This window comes from Sapajus apella, unplaced genomic scaffold (genome assembly GCF_009761245.1).
Source record: "Sapajus apella isolate SASKATOON/1434 unplaced genomic scaffold, GSC_monkey_1.0 scaffold23, whole genome shotgun sequence".
In the NCBI taxonomy this organism is placed as follows: domain Eukaryota; kingdom Metazoa; phylum Chordata; class Mammalia; order Primates; family Cebidae; genus Sapajus; species Sapajus apella.
The window spans coordinates 32,491,666-32,503,210 of record NW_022436963.1 but is presented as its reverse complement, the minus strand read 5'-3'; the positions used below and the strand labels follow the sequence as shown (position 1 = coordinate 32,503,210).

At 35.8% G+C, this 11,545-nt stretch overlaps 1 non-coding gene across 1 annotated transcript; it reads left to right on the top strand.

The window, feature by feature from the left end:
• Nucleotides 1–6,906: 6,906 nt before the first annotated feature.
• On the top strand, nt 6,907–7,013 carry LOC116559634. Its single transcript, XR_004272540.1, has one exon. It is a non-coding gene; the product is annotated as a U6 spliceosomal RNA (small nuclear RNA).
• Nucleotides 7,014–11,545: the final 4,532 nt, after the last annotated feature.

Here is an 11,545-nt window from a genome sequence, read left to right as displayed (position 1 = left end):
TCAGCCGATTTTATTTTCATTCTTGCTTCTCAGATAAGGAAACTGAGCAACAGAGGTCTTCAAGCATGTCCACAATTACACGCATACTAAGTAAAACAGTGATATTCAATCCTATGTAGTCTCATACAAGAGATCACTTTTTAGTAAAAGGCGAAAGATTTATACGATTTGAAGAGAAACCAGAGTATGAGATCACTTTTTAAATCGCTGTATAAATTTCTTTTCTTATAAAAGGGATGTGTTGTGTTTTATGCTGGATTGTGGTATTTTTATCATGATTATATTGAAAACTACATTGCCTGGAATTAACTTTGCTAGGTATGATCCAAGTTAGAAATAGCCAAAAGTGAAACTGCATAAGATTATGTTACCCTCTTAAGATTGTCATTGGTTAGAGGCTATAGGAGACAAATGAAGAATTATAGGCAGTTTCCAGTATGTCTTCCCTTTCCCTCACTCTGCATGTAGCTCCCCTTCCTATAGACTTCACCAGCCTTTTTAATGGAACCCTTCCAAAGGCTAGATATGCACAGCTTCCAAATTTTCCTGCAAGCTCTGATTTATTCAGATGCTTCAAGGCTGGATAGTGATTTATCTCTGATCCTTCAACTCCTGCAGTTGGACTTTTGATTCTCTAATTTCTCCCACAATAATGCAAAGTTGAATTTCTATAATGAATTCCTTACTCCATTATACTCATAGTAGTTTTGTTTTTCTGATTGAAATGTGACCACTTCATGTATTGGTACAAAAAATCAGTTAAGTTTTGCAAACAAAACTTAAAGCTGGGAACTTGGAATTATCTATTTAATTTGACTAAATATTTACAGGCATGAAGCACGTCATCACTAGTGGAAAAGGAAACACTGGTAGCCCATAGCATAAAATGACAAAATAATTTCTCATATCATCATCTATAATCAAGTTATTTTAATAAGCAAGGTACTTATTATCATAGACTATTGTAGTAAAGATTACAATTATAATGGCACTGGTTTTATATGTCTAAGTGTTTCACAGGACCTAGAGAAATGAAATAATGTGCTGAGAAATTTAAATACCCAGTTTAGGGATCAGATAAGGGAAAAAAGAACATCTGTGCTTTCTCTTTTGAGAGACAAACTAAAATGTAATTCTGTAGATGGCTAAATTATAGTACACCTTGAGTCCGTAACTTCACAGGCTCTCTACTGTCAGGACAATGAGCAGGAAGGAGGGGAATTCTGAAAATTGGGATGAAAATAATGAGCAGATTCTGATGAAACTGAGGACTTTGGACTCCTAAACTCAACCAACCTTCTTTGCCAGCAGAAGTATCACTTGTATCCCTGTCTGAAGAGGTAAATCTCACTTTACCTGAAGAATGTTTTTCCATGAGTTTGTTGCACTGTGGGGGATAACTGAACATGTTTATATTTTACTCCCTCTTCCCACATATTACCTCTCATTGAACCTACACCTATAATTATATCCAAGTCCTAGAAGTTCCTAGGGGATCAGTAGTTGTGACCCTTAAGGAAGTGCTATATGTTTCAAAGGAATTGCAAGATGTTACCAATTTGTAGCAACATAAACATGGAGAGTATTATTTGGAATGACATCTAAGGATGTTGGATCAGGGTGAAAGGAATAAAATGTTTCATTGGACTAAGTGTTTTAATATCCTTAAACTAAAATGAGATTTTGTATTCCTGTGATGTTTCACCTTGAGTGGCTGGGAATGGGCTCTGTCTGTAATGAGGTTCAAGGTGCTTATACTGAAATAAACTGAAATGCCAGAACTTCTTAACTATAAAAGGATTTACAGTACTTGAAATGCTCAAGTGGATTTATTGGGCAAGACTTTCTCACCAGTCCTCTACTCATGTCTCTCAAGAGCGTCTGGAGATGTGTCTTGCACCCAGGAGTTGAGATTTACATAGATGAGGGGAATACAGCATCCCGTAGTGGTTACTCCTTGTAGTCCAGAAATGGCAGTGGGAACTGCTGCCATGATTTCTACAGAAATACAAGGTTTCTGAGTCCACGTAGCAACACAGCTGCCAAAACTAAGTGGTCATGTTTACCATAGTGGACAATGGAGTCGATACCTTCATCAGAGTGGTTTGACCCACAGAGATCTGTGGTATTGGCTAAGTGAACAATGATGGCCCTAGGACTGAAATAGGTGAGTAAGTGCTCAACCTATGCTGAATCAGCAAAATTCCCAGGTAAGACACTTACTTGGCAGTCAGTATTATCTTTGCATTTAGGCTCCTTCATGTTCAAATCAACATGTCAGCCCACAGGTTCATCAAATGCTTTACTGGTTTCATCTGTATCTATCAAAGACTTTCCTTCTCTCACAGGTTTCCTCTTCTCTCACATGTGTCCCCATAATCTACAGGTACCAAAGCTTCTCTCTGCCCTTACTCACTTAAGAATATGTTGTTCCTCATTTTCCCTGTCCAGTACCTATGCAACAATCTTGTATGTTCTTCACATGTACACCAAAACCTAAAATGCAATAAAATAAATGGGGAAAAAAAGAATATCTTGTTCCTAAATTAACAGATAATTGTAAAATATGTATGAAAATAAAAAGCATCAAAAAGATCTTAAAAAGGACAAAGCTAACATGATCTGTGATGATATTCAGGATTTCTGACTATGTTGCTATTTCCAAAGGCCAGCAGATATTTTTCTGCCATGATTTAAAACTTATCTTGCCATCAGGGACACTGGGGTATATAATCTTCAGGAAAGCAATATCAGTGAAAAGTCAAACTTCACAGTTTTTCAGAGTCCACCTGCCACACTCGCATCACTTCAGCAAAGCCATTTTTTAATTGTGCTTACTCATGATTTCCCAAGCCGTCCTACTTTAAGGTATAGCCATGTACATTCTCATTTGGTTTTATATTTCATTGTTGTAAAGAATTTCTCTAGTTTTAGTGGTGAATTTGTTGGATCAGAGATTTATACAAACCCATCAGAATCACATTAAACCATTTCCATTATTGGTCACGACAATCATTTCCCGTAAAAATGTAGACTGTGTTCTACACCTCTGTCATCCTCAGCAGCACAGAGTAACCCAAACTCTAACTTTATAACCATCAACTTCAATGACAACAGAGGTTATTTTCTTACACATCTGCACATAGAAGTATAAAAGATACTGGTAAAAATTGCCCTAATTTAAAATTATTTGGTTTGACAATAACAGAGAAAGCTAGATTGTAGACATATGGAATGAATGTTGGTGAATTTATGTTCACATCTGTAGAAACATATTGATGCTATTATATTTTGATTATAATTGTGCTTTACATTTGTCATAACAAAAGTGATGCAAATGTCTAATAAACTCTATGATTTATAGTGCTCATGGAAAAACAGAATTGAAAAAATTACCTTAAAAATAAAAATTTGTTTTGTGTTTGAATCGTAATAAGAATTATGACTGTGGCACTGTCCTCTGACAAAGCTTTGAGGACTCTAACAGGTATTTAAATCACTCAATAAATAAGATAATAAGCATCAAATTTAAGATCAATAAGAATCACTGAGATTAATCATTTATACTTTATTTTTACTACCCTTATTTTGCATATTTATGTCTCAACGTAACAATTTAAACTTGAACAAAGTGATAGACAAATAATGCGAGTCAGAGTTTCAAGAAAGTCTGTATATCTAATCAATTTAGGTAATTAGTAAATGAAAAATAATTAACATTAGTTGTTGGGTGTTATGAAAACCAAAGAGTAAACGAGTTCAATTTACAGCTGGGCATCAAGGAAACAACCCAAATTAGAATACAAATTCAGCTTAAATTACAGAAGATTGTGATCAGAGAAGCATGATTCTGGGCAAATCTCTCATTAAGACTCAGTTTCATAACTGTAAGAGAGGATGGTGGGCATGAGACTAGATGTATCCTTATTAGTGAGGACCCTGGGTTGCAAGCAAAATAATAAATGAGACTTTCACTACCTGAGCTACAAGAGGGAGGTAATTACTTCTTGAACAGAAATAGTCAAGAGTTCAGCTACTTCCAAACCCATCTGACTCCAGAGTTTTGAATAATTTCATGCAGAATCTGCTCCATCCCTCTGTCATGGTTTCTAGACCCTTCAAATATTATCCTATTGTCTTCTCAATTCTAATAAAAATTCTGCTTCCAACTGGTCCCAAAAAAGACAGGAGATTGTTTGCCATTGAGTATCTTTTGAGTCATGAGCTTATATCTGCACCAGTTTCAGAAGCCACGGAGGCCAAATATTCTAATGACCTTTACTCTTTAAATCCCTGGAGATGGATAGGACAAGGAATTGTTCACACATTGACCAGGAGTCATGAGGAGAGAGAAAAAGGGGTGCTCTTCATCTGCACAAGGCATTGCCCTAAAGGCTAAAACAGCTACAGTCCACTGCTATCTTAAATAAATCTTCCAGGTTTTACATCCGACACTTTATTCTCTTTATTCGGAAGCCACTGTTTCCCTTCCCAGCAGTTGAGGACTTAGGAAAAGAGCGAATGGCACTACCAGAATGACTTTTATGTAGTATTGGCCTTCCTTGGATCACCATGTATAATGTCACATATTTAGTAGGTCAGGTATCTTCCAAGGAATATACCACGCAGCATTACATGGGTCATCCAAATCCTTAGGTAATTACTCCCTCTTTTTAGTGAAGTACCAAGAATTTCAGAATCTCAACCCATAAACTTAACACCAGTTTCATTCCACAACACAGTTTAATAAAACATATTTCTTCTATGCATGCTAAATAATTCTCAATACACCTAAAAAAGTAGAGAAGCATCTAGGAGAGCAGTGCTTGGGAAGATATATTAGGCTTCAATCTACTAAATTTATTATGAACAGATGATCTACTCCCATTATTTGAAGACTGGCATTCTTGAGGGTGCAATTTTTATTATTCCTGTTAGTTCTTATTTTACCCCAATGGGATTAATGAAGAGAAAGGAAGGAGGCAATTGTGTCTTTGGAGAGGATGCTTGGCTCTGTCTGATGATATTTTTGGCTATCATAACTAGAGGAGAAACTGCTACTGGCATCTAGTGGGCAGAAGCCATGGATGCTGTTAAACATCCTACAGTTTACACACAACAAGGAATTATCCCCACACAACAAGGAATTATCCCACCCCAAATGTCAAAAGTGCCAAAATTCAAAGATCGTGCTTACCTTTTTCTTTCAACTTTTGAGATACTTGTCTCATCATTCCTATTTATTTTTTCTTTTACTCAGCAATAATTACCAATCCCATCAATGGAAAAATATGTCATGGTACTGATCAAAGACTCAGAAGAGAGTGTGTGAGCCCTTACCAAAAGAACTAAAGAGTCCTTTTATTTTAAAACACTGGTACGTGGAAAGAAATAGTCCAGATTTCCGAGATATACGAGAGGTTGTGATGCCCAGAAATTAACATGGAATTAAAGGGATACTATATTAATTGGAAAACTCCATCAGCTCTTGGATAATGTATAATGGATCATTTTCTCTCTACATGGGATGGAAGTTGCTAATGGGGAGGTGCTTACACAGAGGACTTGGATGGGAAAACTAAATACTTTTTAAATTATTAATTCACAAAATTCCTCATCTCCCAGTATTTCAGACAGATTATGGTCAGTATATGCAGGTTACTCCTCTGTGATTTTAAGAGCTGCACATCTGCCACTTCAGATTAACTCTATCATTGACTTTCTCCTTTTGAAGAAATATAAAGAAGACGTATTCATTGAGAAGAAAAAATGTCTTAATAATTTATGTTTCAATACCTAAAAATGAAAAGGATAGTTCCAAGGAAATTTTAACTACCTTTATAGGCCCCAGTGTCCACATGACTCACCACACAGTTTTGGTAGTGGTTCTCCACATTTTTTCATCAGCATTCTTTCTACCTAGCCCCTCAAGCCAAACCTTTGTGTTCACTGAGAACATTTTTGTAAGAAGTTGTATTTTAAAAAAATTAAAATTTTGAATTTTTTTGCATTTTTTTTTTTTTAAGTAATGGGACTAGGGATTACGGAAACACTTTACCACTATTGCATAGCGGTGAAGCACTGAATGGACTTCTGATGGTTGAGAGAGTATATTAACTCAACTTATTTCATTTTTCCCTTCAATAGTTTTTGTTCTTTTGCAAATACTTTAAATGCATTAGTTTCTTAGGTATTTTATGAGTGATTAATGTTTAATTCTTAACATAAATGTAATATACAGCTACACTCTACAGTGGAGAAAAGATTGCCTTCAGAAAGCATTGAGTACAAAATTTAGGTTGATAATATGTCACATACAGTAGTGTTTTTCCAGATACAAAAACATAATTACAGCACAAGTTTGCTTTGACTAACTTCACTTAACCAGAACTCCCAGAAAGCCAAGGTTTATCCTCCTCAGGAATTTTAGCAATAAGGGAAAAGCATGCCTCCCTGTAAGATATCTATTTGATAGCTCAAAACTTGATGTAATTACTTAGAATTATGTTTATTTTAGGTATCTTAGAAGCTACCAGTTAGCCAAAATCAGGTGGAAAAGGCATATGAACCTTTTTATAAATGAAATGCAAAAAACTTAAAGGATTAAAACAAAATTACAAACTGATTATTTTATTAGGATATTATTACAGTCCTAGAGGCCAGAAGTTTCTCGATACAGAGGGTGGAAGTCTTAATAATCTCAATATCCAATGCAGAGTAAAATAAATACCATATCTGAATCCCAATTACAGTCTGAGCAAATCCTATGACACCAGGATTATAAGGAACTATCTCACCCTCTGCAAGCTGAGGTGTCCAACGTAGCCCTTGCTCATACGACACTCTGACAGTATTGCAGTTATACTGCTGAGAATCTTGCTGTGTTAGACTTAAGAATACTATCTAGCGCTCGCTTCGGCAGCACATATACTAAAATTGGAACGTTACAGAGAAGATTAGCATGGCCCTTGCGCAAGGATGACACGCAGGTTCGTGAAGCATTCCATATTTTGCGCAGTTTGCGAAGATCATTTCAGTATCTGCTAATCTAGCACTAAAGAAATAGTTTAAGTAAAAATGGGTGACACCCAGTAACGAAATTGTGATTTTCATTACAAAAATATATTTTTTTAAAAGTAAGAATACTATCTAATAGGCTGAATATTAAAATCCTAATGCAGACTACAAAAATGCGATCAAACTGGGCTGAGTAAATTCTGGCTCTTGTTGGCCATTTCTGCAGAATAATAGTCCTGACTGGGTTAGTCTTTCTATAGTGAGGCTGGCAACTATTTTAGGCCCTTAACTTGATGTAATTATTCACATTTACATTTCCAAACCCTCCAATTGTTCTTGTATAACATAAATCATATTCTTTAACTTTCAGTATGGAAGTATAGTGAGTGCCCAATCCAACTATACTTTTTGAAAATGTAAATGTTATGGAATATAAATATTTAGCTATAATAAGATTATAATTTTGCAAGAACAAACATGAAAACTTAGAAAAATTGAAAACCTTCATAGAGTAATTGAATTGGTGAAATTTCATTTTTTACCAGCTCATCATTAACATAATTTAATAACATTTCTTAATAGATAAATTGATATGGTGTTTATTTGTATATGTTATTTTTGAAAAGTAAGTGAAAGAATTCGGAATAAAGAACGCTAAATGTTCAACGCACTCTTTTAAATAAAAATAGTAATTATAAAAAAAAAATTAATGAATGGAGGTCCAATCAAGATAATGGAATTGAGTTGTTTGCATTGATTAAAACAGTATCAAATTGAAAACAGGTTAATCAAGAATTAGTTGCATTTCACTTTGAAAGGTTTTGGTAAAATGTACTTATTGTGGGTATCACCAATATTGAAATAATATATCATTTATCGTAGAGGCAGTTGGCTTTACTATCAAAGATGTTAGCTTCCTTTAAAGGTACCCATATCTGTCTGGAGAGTATTTCTCAGCCACCTTTTTTTTTGTTGTTGTGACCATGTGACTTTTTCTTGCCATGGTCTATGGGGAAAATGATGTGTCTCATTTCTTGGTCAATAGGATTAAAAAACACATTTGCCCCTCTACTTATCTCCTTCCTCTGTGGGTTGCATGTTGCCATTGAGGGTCATCTTGAAAGGAACATGAGCCAGTGAACATGCTGTGGGGTATGGATAGCAGCCTTCCTGCTGCTACCACCATGTCAATTTCACTTTACTTGGCTACCACCATGTCAATTATTACACTTTACTTGGCTACCACCATGTCAATTACACTTTACATTACGAAGAAATCTCAGATGTTTTAATTAATTGGAACCTAAGAGTTTTCTGTTATAACACACGGTGTAACCTCAAACAAGGGTACACTATCTTGCTTTCTAATACTATCCAACTTTTTCTTGCTTCCCAGATCCGTAATCCATGATCGACATGCATTAAAATACTGCCAATGCCAGCATAGAATAAAAGCAGATTCTCTTGGTAAACTTCGCCGTGGACACCTTCCTCAGAATAGAGAAATAATTTCTTACTGTTTTAAATATTCCCTGGGAAAAAGGCATACATATTTGGAGATTTTCCCCAGAAAATTAGGTAAAAACTCAGGAAATTTCTTTTTTTTTTTTTTGACAGTTTTGCTCTTTGTTGCCCAGGCTGGAGTGCAATGGCACGATCTCAGCTTACCGCAACCTCCGCCTCCTGGGTACTGTACAGGCAATGCTCCTGCCTCAGCCTCCCAAGTAGCTGGGACTACCGGCTGCGCCACCATGCCTAGCTAATTTTTTGTATTTTTAGTAGAGACGAGGTTTCACCATGTTGACCAGGATGGTCTCGATTTCTTGACCTCATGATCCACCCGCTTCGGCCTCCCAAAGTGCTGGGATTACAGGAGTGAGCCACCGCGCCCAGACAACTCAGGCAATTTCTAAGCAGAACCAACTCAGATGAGGATCAACAGCAGAGTGGAATCTAAATCATTTTTTAAAGATTAAGTGAGGGCCGGGCACGGTGGCTCACACCTGTAATCCTAGCAGTTTGGGAGGCTGAGGCAGATGGATCACCTGAAGTCCAGAGTTTGAGACCAGCCTCACCAACATAGTGAAACCCCATCTCTACTAAAAATACAAAACTTAGCTGGGCATTTTGGTGGGCACCTGTAATCCCAGCTACTCAGAAGGGTGAGGCAGGACAATTGCTTAAACCCAGGAGGCAGAGGTTGCAGTGAGCCAAGAGCATGCCTTGGCAACAGAGTCCACTCTAGCCTGGGGGACAGAGCAAGACTTTGTCAAAAAGAAAAAAAAAAAAAGAGTGAATAAGCACACAGAAAGGGTAGGACCATGCTATAGATGCCTTTTTTGGATATTGAATGGTTTTGCTTTTGCTTTCATGATAGTTTATTAAATACACTTTTATTATAATCTTTAAAGCCATAATATTATCTTATTTATGTCAAAAAAGCATTTCAAAGAAGTCCCTATTTGTGAAAGTGCTCAACGAGATACTACTCTCAGTGCATCCTCACCTCCCTGACTGTAACTTTGCTTCTGCAGATATGATAGAATGAAACCCAAATTTTGTTTATTCACACTACTTCAATGTAAAAAAAAAAATCAAATTTATTATTAACCTACTTATAAATAATCAGAGATAGACAATATAAGGTATTCTGTATCAAAATCCTTACTCCTTCAAAAGGGCATGCATAGAGTAGACATCACCAAAATTTCCTGATGTGTTATAATTTCATATTGTAAAGAACATAAGAGAAATGTTATTCATTGGAATGCATCTGATAATCCAATAAAAGGAGAAGAAACAGGAGAAATAAAGTGAAAGTTAAGAAAATGTTACTTTTAATTAGGAAGCCATTAAATCCCTCTGGCTGATTAAAAAACTAAGTAGACAAATAGAATGAAAGTGCTGGTGTATGCCCATTCCCTAGAGAATGAAACAATTACCACTGGATTAATTTGGCTTCTAAAGAAAACATAAAATGCACATTCCAGTTGTATATAATTGATTTTGTGTAAAAACACTGTCCTATTAACAAAATGATAAAATTGTTTCACTGCTCAACAAGAGGCAACTCAGCATTATTGATTTTGTCACTGCATTCCTCATCTTTCCACTGCATTCGGTTGGCCTGCGATAAGCACACAACAACGACTGTGGTATTTGAAAGGGAGGTCTCCGCAGAGTAATCCTTCCCCTCTCCTACTGTGAAAAAAAATAACCATGGAAAAGAATAAAAAATAAAGCTGACAGTGCCAGGCAGCCACCATTCTGCCTGTTCAAGTTTGGCATCATATTGCTTTGATTCATACCATAGGTGGTCACTTTTTTTTTTTTTTTTTAAAAAGAACATTCAGAGCTTATATCTCTTATTACTGGGAAAAAGGGTGAAAGACAAAAATTTTAAAAAATGGTAATTTAGTTTTCAGAGTAATGACATGAAGACATGATCCTAAACATAATTCATATTGCCGAATGGGTGACATCTGCAGAACAAGAAGAAAGAACAATTCTGCAGTGGCGTCTGAGGACAATGATGATGAGTGAATATACAAGGGAGGAAGCAAAAAATAGAGACATCCACAGACTGACACCTGCAGCATTAATAGTGAGTTATACTCCTCTCACCCTGGAACTCGCTGCACAAAGCTGCCCACATATGAAGTAGCTTAATAAAAAATCAACACCTGCAATTCAAGTGTTTACCCCTGTAATTTTTATTTGATGTGCAAATCTGAAAAGACAGCTTGCTTTGTGATGCTTGTCACGTACTAACATGATGCCATTGTTCCTTATTAACAGTCACATAGAGCTTAAGTTGTATTTGAGCTTCAGTTTCCATGGGAATGACTATGTATCTCTTTCAATACTCCTCTCCCCTGGACTCCACAAAGTGAATTTTATAACTCACATTAGTGCTTCTCAAACCACTTGTGGTCCAGGATCTTCTTTTTTTTTTTTTTTTTTTTTTTTTTTGTCTTATTTCCAGGCTATCACACCTTCTGCATGTCACCATTACTCAGCTCATTCCACACATGACTCATCATGCAAACTGGTCTGCATACTCTATTGAATGACTATAATCAATTAACTATAATATGTGTTTGGATGTTGCAGCAGTGTCTTACAGCTCTGAGAGTTTCTAAAATTTAGTCTTTATTTCTGTGTTTACCTTATTGTGGTTCAGAAACAAAGAATTTTCTTACTAGCCCCAGCCTACAAACAATATTTGGATTAGCACTCTATTGTATGATAACCCAGATCACACACAAAAATTAGAAGACTGACGTTAAAATCATTAAAACCACACACATTCATAATATTCAAAATTTGCTGAAAACTTATCTGGCTTTTTGAAAATGATAAGATACTAGACAAAAAATTATATTTCTATAAACAGTTAAGGTCTATAAACTTAGAGAATTCAAAACAAATACGTGATGGTTGTTTAAAATACTCTTCACCAGGATAAATATTGGATTCTTTTAGTCTTACAAATATTTTTTACCTTTGCCCTGGGAAGTCTTTAAGT